Here is a 16,035-nt window from a genome sequence, read left to right on the forward strand (position 1 = left end):
TCTCTTCAAATAACATGTGGTCTCTACCACCCTACATGACCTTGACTGATATATAAGCATCTGATATCTACTCTTCAAGGTCCAGTTCAAGTACTACCTTCTTTGTGTGTCTTTTCCCATTACCCTCAGTTAAAATTATCCTTCCAGTTAATTCTTTTTCTTTCTTTCTTTCTTACTTTCTTTCTTTCTTTATTTTTGGCTGTGTTGGGTCTTCGTTTCTGTGTGAGGGCTTTCTCTAGTGGTGGCGAGCAGGGGCCACTCTTCATCACGGTGCGCGGGCCTCTCACTGTCGCGGCCTCTCATTGCGGAGCACAGGCTCCAGACGCGCAGGCTCAGTAGTTGTGGTTCACGGGCCTAGTTGCTCCACAGCATGTGGGATCTTCCCAGACCAGGACTCGAACCCGTGTCCCCTGCATTGCCAGGCAGATTCTCAACCACTGTGCCACCAGGGAAGCCCCAGTTAATTCTTAATGCCTTTCTTAAGGTCTATAGGTTTTTGTTTTCATAATCATATGCCAAGTCACACCCATACACCTAATAACACCCCTCTGTGGCCCTACAATTACACTGAAACATCTTCACTCAGATTAATCCTGTGGATCGAACAAATTCACTTACCAATTCTAATAGGGAAGGGTAGGTGATAGAGCAGGTGGGAACAGACACGGGCTCTCATCTGTTCCCCTACATATTATAATTCTGTGCAATTTGCTTATACTCGCAGTTAAGTTTGTTTCCCCAGCCTCACAGACTGCTCTGAGGATTAAGTAAAATAATATGGGGAAGATTAAGTAAGATAATGTATGTGGAGCACTTAGCATAGTGTCTGACTCACAGGAAACATTCAATAAACATGAGCTATATTTTTGCTATTAGTTTATGATTTATCCAGCTACGTCTACCAAGACCTTCTTTTTAAGTAAAAAAAAAAAAAGCCTAATTACAGTTATCACACTCTCCTTTGCAGATTCCCCCTTTCTCTGTCTGTTACATTTAACTGGCCTCTTTGCTGTCCCTTAAGTACCTAAGGTATCTCTGTGCTTCTTAGAGCCTTGACACTGCCCTCCAAGACAGACGCAGGTCTTGCTCCTTCCTATTTCCTTAAGGTCATAATCAGATGTTACCTTCTCAGTGAGGCCTTCCCTGACCATCCTATTTAAAGTGGTAGCGTGGAGGGACTTCCCTAGTGGTGCAGTGGGTAAGACTCTGCGCTGCCAATGCAGGGGGCCTGGGTTTGATCCCTGGTGGGGGAACTGGATCCCACATGCATGCCGCAATTAAGAGTTTGCATGCCACAACTAAGAAGCCCACATGCCACAATGAAGATCCCGCTTGCTGCAACTAACACCTGGTGCAGCCAAAATAAATTAAAAAATAAAATAAAATAAAATGGTAGCAGCTTCCCTGGTGGCACAGTGGTGAAGAATCCACCTGCCAATGCAGGGGACATGGGATCGAGCCCTGGTCTGGGAAAATCCCACAGGCCGTGGAGCAACTAAACCTGTGCGCCACAACTACTGAGCCTGTGCTCTAGAGCCCGTGAGCCACAACTACTGAAGCCGGCACACCTAGAGCCCGTGCTCCGCAACAAGAGAAGCCGCCACAATGAGAAGTCCATGCACCGCAAGGAAGAGTAGTCCCCGCTCACCTCAACTAGAGAAAGCCCGAGTGCAGTAATGAAGACCCAACACAGCCAAAAATAAAATAAATAAATTTATTTTAAAAAATAAAATGGTAGCGTGGGGACTTCCCTGGCGGTCCAGTGGTTAAGACTCCAGGCTTCAAATGCAGGGGGTGTGGCATGTTCCATCCCTGGTCGGGGAACTGGGATTCTGCATGCTGAGCGGTGCAGCCAAAAATAAATAAATAAATAAATAATAAAAAATAAAATGGTAGCGTGCCATGCTTATTACCCCTTTTTTACTTTTCTCCATAGCACTTGTCATCATCTGACATACCATATATTTTATTTATTTGTTCATTGTCTATCTCCCACCATTAGACTTTTGAATTACATTAGACTATTTGAATTACAATTCAATTGTAATTCAAACTTCATGAAGGCTGAGATTTTTGTTTATTTTGTTTATTATTATATCCCCAGGGCCTGGAATAGTACCTAAGACTACTGATGGTGAGCTGATAAATTTGCTCTTAAAAAAAAAGAAAAAGAGGGACTTCCCTGGTGGTGCCATGGTTAGGAATCTGCCTGCCAACGTAGGGGACATGGGTTCAAGCCCTGGTCCGGGAAGATCCCGCATGCTGCGGAGCAACTAAGCCTGTGCACCACAACTACTGAGTCTGCGCTCTAGAGCCTGTGAGCCACAACTACTGAGCCCACCGTGTGCCACAACTACTGAAGCCCATGCACCTAGAGCCCATGCTCCACAGCAAGAGAAGCCACAGCAATGAGAAGCCCGTGCTCCGCAATGAAGAGTAACTCCACTCGCCACAACTAGAGAGAGCCCCCGCACAGCAACGGAGACCCAACGCAGCCAAAAATAAATAAGATAAATAAGTTTATTTTTTTAAAAAAAGAAGCCTGATGTATAGAGTTTGCCAATGTTCATAGTGTAAATATTTCTACTATGGCCTATTTTAACCTAGCAACTGTATATTTAATAATCAGCTCTTGCAAGCCAGTACAGGCTGGCTCCAGCATTCAGCTGTATGTCTGTGACATTGAGTGGGTTATTTAACCTGTCTTAAGTCTCAGTTTTCTCAGTGAAATATCTGTGGGATAATAATAGAACCTGCTTTATAAAACTGTGGCAAAATTAAATGAATTAATACAAGTAAAGCATATAAATCAGTGGCTGACACATAGTTTAATTTTATTTTTATTTTAATTATATATTTATTATGTGTACTTTTCTCCATATCCCACCAACAATGCTTTTTGCTATATTTTCCAATGTTTCTAACTGATTGAACAGGTCTATCAAGTTCTATGGCATTCTTTGATCCATGGCCACCTAGTTTGTTGGCTATGATTTGCTGATAACCAACAAGTATAAGATTTTTGCAAACGTTTCTCAAGATATTGACTTATTATTGTATTTCCCTCGTGTTTGTGACTATTCATTGATTTTTACCACTTGCCCATTGGCAATTCTCCTATAATGGAGTGGAATAGAGTCTCCCACTGAGGGTTTGGGGAGCGAAGAGGGGTCCAGGAAGCCTAATTGTGTATTCTACAGCACTTTCTCAATCTGTTCCAGAACTCTCAAATTGCCTGTATCTCCCTGCCTTGAAAATGTCTGTCTGTAAAGATGTTTGTGTTTTATTTCCTTTAGGAAGTTGGTCTTGATCCTGCCCACCCTTGTTAGACTCAATCAATCCCTCATTATTTCTCCTCTTAGACTGTAATTCAACTTCATTGCTTATACTTTTGCCTTCACTACCAGGTTGTGAGCTACTCTGGGAATATCAACTGCTTCTCCTTTATCTCTACCCGCCAGCTCCTAACATCCTGCCTGGAATGTGCTGGTTGTGTAACTACTGTTTGTTGAATTAGTTGGTGTTGCTTTGAAGATGCATCAGTACAGAGCCAAAGTGAGGAAGGATGAAAGAACTTCTCAGAAATAAAGTACATTGCCCAATGACAATTAAGTCTAGAGCAAGCAGGGCATGTTCTTACACAGACAGGAATTCTTCATGATTTGAAAGTGGGCTGTGTGGGCAAGTTGGAGAGTCAGAGGAGATTCCATTGGAAAGATTGATAAGGGCTAATTTGTGAAGAGGTTTCCATGCTCTGCTAAGAACAGTAGCAGTGGTGTGCTGCAGCATACTCATACCAGCTTATGAGTAAATTAATAAGTGTCCAGGAATTTTGTGAGCCAGTTGATCTCATATTAGTAGTCTTAAATCAGCCACAGTGTGAGTATTTATACTACAGATATCACAAATGTTACAAATCAACCTTTTCTTTTTTTCTCAGAGAGCTAGTTGTTCATAGACCACTGAAAAGTTTTGGACATCACATTAAAAAGGTTGTTAAATCTCATAAGATTGTTATAAAGATTAAATGAGAAAATACATATGTAAAGTATTTAGAATGCCTGGTGTAATGGAAGCACTCCAAAAATATTATTTAGTATTATCATTCATGCAAAATATTAAGCACCAGTTTTATGCTGGGTAGCATTCCATGCGCTGGGGTTATGGCAATAAAGAAGACAAAGTCCCTGCACTCAAGAATTTCAAATTCTAAAGATATGAAACAGATTATTAACAGAAAAATAAATATGTAATATACTGGGTGGTGATAAGTGCTTTGAAGAAAAATAAATGAGATTAAGGGAGATAGAGAAAGACAGGATACTGTTTTATTTAGGGTGGTAAGGAAAGCCTCTATGATAAAATGACCCTTGACAGAGATCAGAAGGAAATGAGGTGCTCAGTCTTATGGGTATCTGGGGATAGATTTTTCCAGGCAGAGGGAACAGCAAGTATAAAACCCCAGGGAGATGTGAGATTAGTGTGTTCAAGAAAAAGCAAGGATGCTAGTGCAACTGGAGTGAGCAAAGCAGAGGGAACAGAATTTGAGGTCAGAGAGCTGGGGAACACAAGAGGCAGATCAAGAATGGCTGGTAGGGCTTCTCTGGAGGCACAGTGGTTGAGAGTCCGCCTGCCCATGCAGGGGACATGGGTTTGTGCCCCGGTCTGGGATGATCCCACATGCCGCGGAGCGGCTGGGCCGCTGAGCTTGCGCGTCTGGAGCTTGTGCTCCGCAAGGGGAGAGGCCACAGCAGTGAGACGCCCGCGTACCACAAAAAAAGAGAGGAAAAAAAAAAGAATGGCTGGTAGGTAAAGATTTTGAATTTACTTTCAGTTAGAGAAGGCACAACATTATAAGCGTTTGTGCAAAGGAGTGGATGATTTGACATGCTTTTAAAGGGTCACTTTGCTTATTATTAGTATTATGTTAGAATGGCAACTTGAATAGTTTGTAGAATTGGCCAGACTGGAGAGAGTTTGAGAACAGGGGAACTAGAGGAGTCTCAACTGAGAATTTGGTGAGTTCAGGATTAATAAGCATGAGACCTGGAGTTAAACTGTCTGTGTTTAAATTATTCTTAGCAATGTGACCTTAGATGAATAACTTAACTTCTCTGGGCTTCCATTTCTTCAACTGCAAAATGATGATAATACATAGGACCTCTCTTCAGGGGTTATTGTCAATATTAAATGAAATAATTCATGTAAACGGCTTAGTACAGTGCCTGGCAAACAATGAATGTTCAATAGATATTGTCATTATTTTTTTTTCCAAAAGGGATAAAAATTTGAAGTAGAATAGGAAGGGGAGACAGGCAAAGGTGAGTGTGGTGTGCAGGGGTAAAAGGAAAATTTGGAAACTCTATAGGAAATATAAATATAACTTATTTCTCCAACTGGCCTTTGAAAAGTCAGAGGTTTTACCCCTGTCTTCCCTGGTGGGAAGACACAGGCTCTCTAGGGTAGGAAGAGTTCAAAGTGTGTAGAATCCAGCTCTTTATGTATTCATAAGATTTCAACACTTGGGGTTTTATGGCACCTTTAGTTTCTACTTTAGCCAAGTTTCTGTCTTTATTTTACTTCCTACAATTCTAGGAGTGGGAAGAGGAGGGGTGATGATTCAGCATGTAGGGTAAATAAATCTTTGAAAAGCATAAAGGCCTTAAAAGTGCTTATGAAGTAGCAAGGAAAAAAAAAAGACAGTGATATAGGCAAGGAAAACAAGGGAAGTGGAATAAGGTGTGAGCGTACCTGTGATTACCCATTTTTCCATAATTGTCATCCAACGACTTTTTTGGAGGTACTATTTAGAGCGTGGAATTTGGAATCTAGATTGGACTTCAGTGACTTTTTTTAGGCCCAGGGGAACTGTGAGCTGGGTTGGGTAGGGTGACGTCAAGGAGGTTAGATTTCAAACTAACAAATGTGCAACAACTGAGAAGCAGGGGAGAGATTTTGGGTCTTAGTGAGTCAATAAGCAGGTAAGAAGGAGTCCAGAGGGGTGTGAGGGGCAGAGCATCAATTATCAATGTTCTTCACCTCCCCCCTACCTTTTTTAACCTCAAATGTGCATAATTGTACCAATACATTCAATCACACATTTGCTTCTTGGCGCACAATTTCCATTAAGCGAGACACAGCCCCAGATTCTCCTCTTTTTCCTTTTCTGAATGTACAAGGCTGTTTATTGAAGCATTGTCTGTAAGCAACTGGAAACATCATTGTGAAAGATCGTCAGTAAGCGAATTGTTTATTGCAACATTGTTTATAAACATTGGAAACAAAGTGAATGGTCCCTCTTTGAGTTATTCTTCCTTAGCCTCCATTCCCTGTCTCATTTCCCTATAGCCCTGAGACCATCCATGTGTAGATATATATTCATGGATAGAATTTTTTTATGTTGTTGAATTTATAGTATTTTCCTTAATGGCTTGTCCTTTGCATGTCTGATAGATATTTACCCCTACATCAAGATCATCAAGATAATTGCTAATACATCTTTTTTAAAGACACATAGTGGGAATTCCCTGGTGGTTCAGTGGTTAGGATTCAGCGCTCTCACTGCTGGGCCCTGGGTTCAATGTCTGGTTGGGAAACTAAGATCTTGCAAGCTGTATGGTGGGGCAAAAAAAAAAAAAAAAGACACATGATGATGACTTGTGTGACATACATGGTTGTGGAAGTGGGTTGTACACATTCCTAGCTGGATAACTGGAATATCACTCATTTCACTATCAAGAATGCATGTAAGTGAGAATAATCTTGAAAGCATTTCTATTTCTTAAGCTATAAATAAATTGCAGATTTTAAGTGTTACAAGTAAAGATGACTTGTAACACATCTTGCAACTGTGGAGTTATATTTTGAGGGAATCTATAGCGGGTAACTTGCAATTTCTATCAAAATTATAAATTCAGGGCTTCCCTGGTGGCACAGTGGTTGAGAGTCTGCCTGCCCAGGGGACACGGGTTTGTGCCCCGGTCCGGGAAGATCCCACATGCCGCGGAGCAGCTGGGCCAGTGAGCCATGGCCGTTGAGTCTGCGTGTCCGGAGCCTGTGCTCCACAACGGGAGAGGCCACAACAGTGAGAGGCCCGCGTACAGCAAAAAAAAAAAAAAAAAAAAAAAAAAAATATATATATATATATATAAATGCCCCTGTGGTTCAGTTTTTCCATATCAGAGAATAGACTACAGTTCTGTCTGCACATGAGTTGAACTATTTCTAAATGGAACATAGTTTTTAAATTGCCAGGGGTTGGAAACAACCCAAATGTCCTTAAATAGGGGACTGATTAAGCAAGTTTTAGTATATCCACACAAGAAATACTATGTAGCAGTAAAATAAAGCAAGATAATAAGAAAGTTATTTTTATACCATTGTACAAAATATACAAGGTGTCCAAAGTGTGTTTAGTGACAAAATTAGGGTGGAGAACACCATGTATCAATGCTTTCTTTTGTGTAAAAAGTTCAAAATATATTTGAACTTATATTCAGCTTTGCTTATACTCATAGAGAAATACTGAAAGGATTCATAAGAAAGTAAGAGTTGATGATGCAGTGGTTAGGACCCAGTGCTTCCACAGCAGGGGGCATGGGTTCCATCTCTGGTGCGGGAGCGAAGATAGGAGCAGTTACCAATGGAAACAAGACAAATGAGGAACAAAAATTTGAGGGAGACTTTGTATTGTATACCTTTTATATAATTTCTGGAATTCAAATCATGGGACAGCATGACTATTTAAAATTAAATTACAAGAAATCTGGGGAGTGAACTGGAGTCTAGCAGATTTTTAGAGATTGTTTCTTTGATTGACTTCTTTATAGCTTCCATTCCAGTAGTCTCTGGGGCTAAACTCCTCCCCCTTTCTCTTTATCTCTAAACTGGCAAAAGTTTCAACCCACAAGAAACAAGTATTAGTATGCTTAAATTACACGGAACAGTGCTAGGTACTGGGACTCCCAAGGGACAAAGGAGAAGAGAACCCCTGCCCTTGAAGTAGTCCAGGTGGATTTTATCACTCTCTTTAGTGGCTATAGCAAGAATAAAAATTGTCCTTCTCTCCCTGCCCCTACCCCCTCCATATAATCTTGCAAAACGCTGGAAATATATTGGAATTCCTACTTAATTCTCCTCCCCCTCACTTGGAGAGCAGTAAGGCTTGAGGAGCTCAGTAACTTTCCGTCAGGCCCAGATTGGAGAGACCTCAGACCAGGGCAAAGACTCAACCCACTTCCCTTGGGCCCCTGGTGCCTTGTGGAGGTTTTTGGACCTCAGATGCTGCTGTGACTGTGGTTTCCGACTTCCTGAGTTCTCACACTGAGCTTGGTGCTGCAGATGTCATACCCCTGTTCCTGCTTTGGAGACTGACATGCTCAGGCTTGGTAATACTCTGAGTACATGGGATCTGTGGGTGTGAGTCACAGCCAAGGGGCTTGCTTTTCTGTTTTAGTTTTCCCCTTTTCCCTTGACAGACTGATTGTAAATGCCTTGGGGTTGCATACAGGCAGAGTATAAAGGTTTGCTGGGTAGAGGTTGAGAAAGATCAGTTTTCTAATTGAATATCCTATCTCAGTTCTTTAATTCTGCTTTTCTTTAGCTAGGGACATTGAATACTCTAGACAATGAATCTAGTAAGAAAGCAATTGGAAAATCATTTATTTAGAACTATGCAGTTTACAGTACACTCTCACATGTTATTTAACTTAATCGTGACAATTCTGTGAATGAGGGTAAATATCATCCCATTTTGCAGTTGAAGAAAAGTGATGCTTAGGGAGAGAAAGGACACTTCCACGCAGGTATTGAATATCTCTGGTGCTACGGTATATTCTCATGTGTATGTAGGGTTTCATTGTGGAGCTGTCATCTTATGTGCTGGGACCACAGTTCTGAAATGGTTGGAGAGATTCTACTCTCTGGAGTTGAGGCTGCTGTACATTCATTCTATCACTTGTTCACTCAATCACAACTATTAATTGAATGCCTATCTAGACAAAGAAAGGTTTTAGGTAAGAAAGAATTGGGAGGTTGAGACCAACTACTAGTGAGATGCTGGGGAGGGCCTTAAGGCAGAATAATGGAAGCTGCTAAAGAGGCAGTGGTGAGACCTGGAGTTTAGACCAGAACTTTTCAAACTGGCATTCTGTGACTAGCAGCCCAGGACTGTTCAGTTCAGAAGCAAGCAAACCAGGTTTCCGCAGTGGTTTTTTTGTTTATTCTATTTATTTTTGGCTGCGTTGAGTCTTCGTTGCTCCACGCAGGCTTTCTCTGGTTGTGGTGAGCAGGGGCTACTCTTCGTTTCAGTGCGCGGGCTTCTTATTGCGGTGGCTTCTTCTGTTGTGCAGCATGGGCTCTGGGCGCACAGGCTTCAGTAGTTGTGGCACTCGGGCTCAGTAGTTGTGGCTCGCGGGCTCTAGAGTGCAGGCTCAGTAGTTGTGGCGCATGGGCTTAGCTGCTCCGTGGCATGTGGGATCTTCCTGGACCAGGGCTCGAACCTGTGTTCCCTGCAGTGGCAGGCGGATTCTTAACCACTGCGCCACCAGGGAAGCCCTCCACAGGTTTTTTAATCAGGAAAAGCTTAACTCCCAAGGTATTTCATTCATACTTGTATGAAGTTATTTTTGTCTGGCAGCATCAGTCCTCCCCCTCTCTTTTCATTTGGGGGGATATCCTTAGGGGCAAATCGTTTCTCTCTTCCCCTGGCAGCCTAGACTAATCCATGTGACCTGAGATTGACCAATCAACATCAGCTCCCCGCCAAGACTTTGCCTCTTGAGTGAGTGACTCAAAGACAAAGGGATGTTAGGATTGAATCCCAGCTGTGATGTGTGGTGCTGCTGGCTGCAGAAGCTGCTGTTTCTTGCTGGAGCAGCTCTGTGCTGCTTATTTTCCAAGGCTGCCCTCCTGTGCATGCTCTGGGCCCCCAAACATCCTTGTAATACATGTTTCTTTTGTTTGTACTTACAACAGTGTCCAGGTTTGTATTTGCAACAGACAAAAAGAATTTTAACTTACAAATTGTGATGATTTCTTTACCAGGATGTAAACTCCTTGAGAGCAGGGCCTAAATCTCATTCTGTTCTGTGTCTTTTTTTTTGGCTGCACGGCCAGCATGTGGGATCCGACCCACCAGGGATCAAACCCATTGCCCCTGCAGTGGAAGCACGGAGTCTTAACCACTGGACCGCCAATGAAGTCCCCTGCTCTGTGTCTTTGATGCTCAGCTCAAGCCTGGGTCTCTATATGTGCAGGTTGAATAAGTAAAGAAACATGTTATATTTGTATGGGGCTATGGATTCGTGGCATGACTTCGGTTGCGGGGCAAAAAAATTCTCTATATGCTACAATAGCCACTAAAATCTGAGCAATTTCACGTTAATAAACATAAACCCAGAGGATCCTGGGAAGGTCCTTTCTTCCTGTATCTGAGCCCTTATCTGAGTTCATGTAGGTACTTTTGGTCCTCAAATTCCAGAAGGTGTTTTAAATTTTTTAAAAAATATGGAACACTTCGGGCTTCTCTGGTGGCGCAGTGGTTGAGAGTCCGCCTGCTGATGCAGGGGACACGGGTTCATGCCCCGGTCCGGGAAGATCCCACATGCCGCGGAGCAGCTGGGCCCGTGAGGCATGGCTGCTGAGCCTGCGCGTCCGGAGCCTGTGCTCCACAACGGGAGAGGCCACAACAGTGAGAGGCCTGCGTACCGCAAAAAAAAAAAAAAAAAAAAAAAAGGGAACACTTCACTAATTTGCATGTTATCCTTGGGCAGGGGCCACACTAAACTTCTCTGTATGGTTACAACTTTTGTATATGTGTTGTCAAAGTGTGTACAGCTGAACCTTTTGTCCCTGGTTTCCTAGAAGCTCTCCCTAAGTAAGCACTGCCCTCTGCCCTGACTACATCAGCTCAGGAAATCCTCTCTTCAGCCTCCAGTCCAGATTTGAAAAGACCACTCCTATGGAGCCAGGTCATTAAAGAAGAATCTACTCGTTATTTTCAATTATCATTTTTCCCCTCAAATATTCTCTTTCCTTTCATTCCTTCCACAGATACATAATGAGCATCTACTATTTGTCAGGTTCTGACAGTTCAGTAGATACAAGATAGTTCCTAACTCTAATTTTGGGGAAAAAGACAAATAAAACCAAGAGAACAAACAAATTAAATAATTACAAACTATGTTAAGTGCTCTGATGAAAATGAACAGTGATAAGGTAGAGAGCAATTTCCCTGTATGAGCCAGGAGATCAAGGGGAGCACTTTCTAGCTAATGTAGTCAAAGAGGACCTCACCGAGGAGATGACAAACTGAAAGCTGTTAAAGGGTTAGTTTTGTAAAAAGCAACAGCCTAGTCAATGGCCCAGTGCCTGGATAGAGCTTGGATAGAACCATAGAAATGATAGCAAGTCAATGTAGCCAGAGAAATAGCAAGGGTGGAGGATGTGATGGAGAGATTGGTTGTTCTAAGCAGGGCAGTGACATGATTACATTTACATTTAAAAAGTGCAGTCTAGCTGCCCTGTTTTGCATTCCTCTTTGGAACTTCCCAAGTCCCACTGGGAAAACATCTCAGACCCTTGGGGGGTGGCTGCAACTCCGACCTGGTCCCCTGAGGCAGAACACTGCTCCTCTCCACACCAGCAATTGGAATCCCTTCCTAGGAGCTAATGAAGTGAAGCGGAGTGGGGGGGGGGGGGAAATGAGTGCAAAGGCCCTGAGGCGGAAAGGAACCTGGCTTGTTTGAGGACTTGAAAGATGCTGAGAACTGAGAATGTGGGGGAGCTGAATGCGTGCCAATGTGAGAGAGGAAAGTTAGGTACAGAGTCTGAAGAACCTGGCACACAGTGAAGATTTAGATCTTAATCTGAAGAACAGCGGGCAACGGGCTTTGAGCAGGGGATGGCTGTGAATATAGTTGCGTTTTGAAAAGCTCCCGCTGTCTGAGTGTGAATGGATTGGAAGAGGAAAGAGTAATTGGGTGGAGAGGACAACCATCATCTAGGAGAGAGGTGATGGTGGACTAGACTGGAGTGCTGGCAGCAGGATACAAAGAAGTAGGAGGCTTCGAGATGCATTCGGGAGGCAAAATTAACAGGTGATGGATAGTGTCCAGTCCTGGCCTTCGTGTGATCAAAGTGCATACGAGTGAGAGGGGACTTCGTGCTCCGGACCCGGGAGAAGGCCTGTTCCCGCGCGTCAGGGCAGTGGGCGTGTCCCGCCCGAGCCGTCGCCACGGTGATCGGGTGGGGCGGGGCCGAGGGCGGGGCAGCTGAGGCGCTGCGTCACTCGGTGGAGTCGATGGTGCGTGTGTGTGGGGGGCGGGGGATACGCTGGGCGCGTCCCCGGGGTCACGTGGTGCGCAGCACGCAGAGTCCTTCAGTCGGTTGGACCCGGAGCGGAGCAGCCGGAGCGGGGCAGTGAGGTGAGGTCGCGGCAAGGCGCGGCGAGGTGAAGCTGGCTGGCTGGGGCAGGGTCGGGCCGGGCCCGCGTCGCGCGCGCGCCGTGCTGGCGGAATCGGTGACGGACGCCACCGCTGCTCCGGTCTCCTACCCGGCCCCGCTCCCCGCCTGGCCCGGCTCGCCCAGCCGGGAGGGAGGCCCGGGGACCGCTGCTGAGAGCGTGGCGGGCGTGCGGGCGGCGCCCAATCCCTAGGGCTGTCCGCAGGAGTGACGGTGGCTGCGGCCAATCAGCGACTCCCGAGGGGGCTGGGCCGCGGGGTGCGGGGCCCGGGGCGCGGAATGGGCCGTGTTGGGGGTGGGGTGTAAGCGCTAGGGCCGGAGCCTGAGCTGTGTGGCCCTCGAGAGCTCCACAAGCAGCCCCTGCAGTTGCCTTGTGCTTTGGGAACGCGTTTTCTTTTACTGACTCTTTTATCCTATTCTGGGGAGCACACGCCTTTCTCAAGCGCCAGACTATGGGAGTGTCCCCTTTCTCTATAGTTTTTAGAAAATGTGGTCGGTGCACCCCGTTTCTTAAGCTCCAACCCTGGGACGTTATCTAAATTTCCAAAGCCTGCCCAACTAAGGATGTATCCCTTGACCCACGACCCCCAAAACTGGGAGGACACTACCTTTTCGAGCCTCCAGTCTGAGTAAACATCCGCTTTCAAATTTTGGGGTTCTTCCCATTAGCGAGTCTTAAATCTGGGGTCCAATGACCAAAGTTTTTGGGGTACTTATATTCGCACAAAATCGAGGAAGAATTCCCTTTTCCAGGCCCCAAATCTGGCAACGTGCTTTCCAGAATTTCTTAAATTTAGGGGCCGCTTCCTTTCCCTGCTCTTTCAAAATCTGGGAGTGCACCTCATTTCCAGAGTCTACCGAAAATGAGATCCAAATCCTGAAATTTTAGGATACATATTTGTATTTACACAAGGAAATTCACTACTTTTTCCAGTCATTCTATTCTTGCGGTTGCACCGTTTTTCATGAGTTCTCTAAGTCCGACCACCTTATTTCCTGGGGGAGACTTTTCATATCTGAAAGTGTATTTGTTTCCTGTGCCCTCCAGATGTACAGCATGCACTACTTTTGGTTACACAATTCTCAGGGTGCAGCAACCTTCCTGGTGCTTGTTAAATCTCGGACGGCGCACCTTTTTTCTGAGTTTGTTCATTTCCATACGATGGTCCAAGGTTCTTGAGCTTTTTTGCCATTCAAGATATTTTCTTTCCTCAGCTTCCTTCCCTCTTTGGAACCCCTTTTCCCTTTAGGTGCTCTCCCTGTCAGGGCAGTGCACCTATTTCCTCTTCCTTCCTCTGGTGAATAAATATCTTCAGCACCACACTTTCTCTGCTTCTGGGGCCTTTTTTCTGTGCACACTTCCTAGTCTTACCTCCTGAAGTCCCCTCCCCCTAGGGGAGGATCTCCCCGCCCATCCTAAAGGGGATGCCTGCATGTTGTCTCCCATGCGTCTACTTTATCTTTTACTTTTCTGCTAACAGGAGCTCTTTTCTCTTGGCTTGCCCTATCCCTGGGCATTTTTCTGGTTTCTTTCTTTCTTTGGACACTGCTCTGCTTATTGGTGGCTGTAAAGATTTTCCCTTTTCCTCCCCTTGCTCTGGAAGTGGCTTCAAGTCCAGGGCTGCTTGACTCCCCAGCGCTGGATTTAAACTGGAAAGGAATCCCCTTGCATTTCTTTGGTTATTCACAGAGCTCTTAATCCTCCTGGTGGTTTGCTTCCTATAAGATTCTGGTTAGATGGGTACTGTTTTCTCCTTTGCTTTATTTCCCTTCGTTGGAAAAAAAACAAAACCAAAAAACCCTCAAGAGATTCTTTAGTCTTGCTTCCAACTCATACGCTTCCTCCCTACATTGGCTTTTTTCCTTCCTTTTATCAAGAAAGGAGGTCATTTGGAGGAATCTCTTGGTCACTCTTTTTTTGTTGTTGTTTCTGGGGGAGAAGTGGGAGATGGATTTACCTCTCCCCGTAATCCTCTCACTTATCTGCCAAGCCTTGCCCCCAACCCCCTCCTTAAAATCTGCAAATGTCTGAGACCTCTCCTCTCCTAAGAGCCTCTCAGTAGGTTCTTTCTTTTGTATTTCCCTCTGTCTTTCCAGATCTTACTCAGGGCTTCTCAGCGGGAACGAACCAGATTAATTTCTCCACAGCTGGAATCTCAAGTGCTTATGGGATAATGACACCTCTGACCTTTCTCCCTTTCGGGAAGTACTTGAGTGTGCAGCTGTATGAGGCCTCAGTGCGGGAGAGAGTTTGAGCCCGAGAAGCTACCCTGGCAGGACAAGGCAGAAAAATACTGCATTTTCAGGACCACGTCCTTCTGAATCTCATTTGAAGATTGGATGTTTGCCAAGCACCTGCTTCTTAGGGATGCTGGGGGATTTAATGATACTCCTAGGAACCTGTAGGAATTAATGGGGCTTGTGGTGAAGTGCTCTGAACTCAGTGTTGGAACTTGAATAAAATGAATCATTATTGTATTTTCAGAACAACTAAGCTGTTTTAAATTTCATGTGCATGAAAATGCTAGAACTGTGTTATTTCAGGAAGTGAAATGGATCCCACATTTATATCATGTGGTCATTAATAGTACCAAATTCATTAAAAAGCGTTGGAGGTCTGTCTGAGCAGTACCTAATAAAATATGGTATACAGAAAGTGAACAGGTACTTGGTCTCTTATTTGCCTGTTTGGTACTCTGTGTAGTGCTATATATATAGTCCACCCTTAAAGTATTCTGCACCAGTGCTGCTCAAACTTGAATGTGCAAATAAATCACCTGGGGTGGGGAGTGTCTTGCTAAAATGCTGATTCTAATCCAGTAGGTTTAGGGTGGGGCCTGAGTATAGTCTTTTCTAATTCCCAGGTGGTGTTAATATTACTGAACTAAACTTTGAGTAGTTAGGTTCTGTGCACAAAGTTAAAGATTTCTCTTTGAAAATAGGAAGGTGGTGGTTAGCTTTAAGCTGGGGCATTATTTTCCATTCTCTCTTTATCTAGACACGCACTCCTTAGAGTTTGTACAAGTCCCCTTTGGAGGACTACTATTTATATTCATTTGTAGTTATTCTAGCATTAAACTTTTAAAATCACGGCTGGAACTTCTCCAGGAGTTTGATTCCTATGTATTTTGTCAAATTTAAATGCTTAACTATTTCTTGGGACTTCCCTGGTGGCGCAATGGTTAAGAATCCGCCTGCCAATGCAGGGGACATGGGTTCGAGCCCTGGTCTGGGAAGATCCCACATGCCGCGGAGCAACTAAGCCTGCGTGCCACAACTACTGAGCCTGCGTGCCACAACTACTGAGCCCACACGCCACAACTACTGAAGCCTGCGTGCCTAGAGCCCGTTCCCTGCATCAGGAGAAGCCACTGCAATGAGAAGCCTGTGCACTGCAACGAAAAGTAGCCCCCGCTTGCTGCAACTAGAGAAAGCCTGTGCGCAGCACTGAAGACCCAACACAGCCAAAAACAAATAAATAAACAAATTTATGTAATAAATAAATAAATAAATGCTTAACTATTTCTTGATTGAAGGTAAACATAACTCTTGACATAAAATCATTCTAGTAAC

General features: G+C 44.4%; 1 protein-coding gene and 1 non-coding gene across 5 annotated transcripts in view; one reads left to right on the plus strand and one right to left on the minus strand.

The window, feature by feature from the left end:
- Nucleotides 1–10,727: 10,727 nt before the first annotated feature.
- LOC115803420 (U6 spliceosomal RNA) lies at nt 10,728–10,834 on the minus strand. Its single transcript, XR_004024153.1, has one exon. It is a non-coding gene; the product is annotated as a U6 spliceosomal RNA (small nuclear RNA).
- A 1,465-nt stretch (nt 10,835–12,299) lies between these two features.
- PHF20 (PHD finger protein 20) overlaps nt 12,300–16,035 on the plus strand; it is a 134,676-nt gene continuing 130,940 nt past the window's right edge. For 3 of the 4 annotated variants that reach the window (XM_089896804.1, XM_022592531.3, XM_089896805.1), the window contains exon 1: nt 12,302–12,425. The gene's annotated coding sequence lies outside the window, so the exon portion shown is untranslated. Of the gene's footprint in view, nt 12,426–16,035 lie in introns of all 4 variants that reach the window. The other variant, XM_022592532.3, reaches the window with a different exon arrangement.

The sequence above is a fragment of the Delphinapterus leucas genome, chromosome 15 (genome assembly GCF_059928025.1).
Source record: "Delphinapterus leucas isolate spDelLeu-1000000601 "Yukka" chromosome 15, BTC_Dleu_Yukka2, whole genome shotgun sequence".
Lineage (NCBI taxonomy): Eukaryota > Metazoa > Chordata > Mammalia > Artiodactyla > Monodontidae > Delphinapterus > Delphinapterus leucas.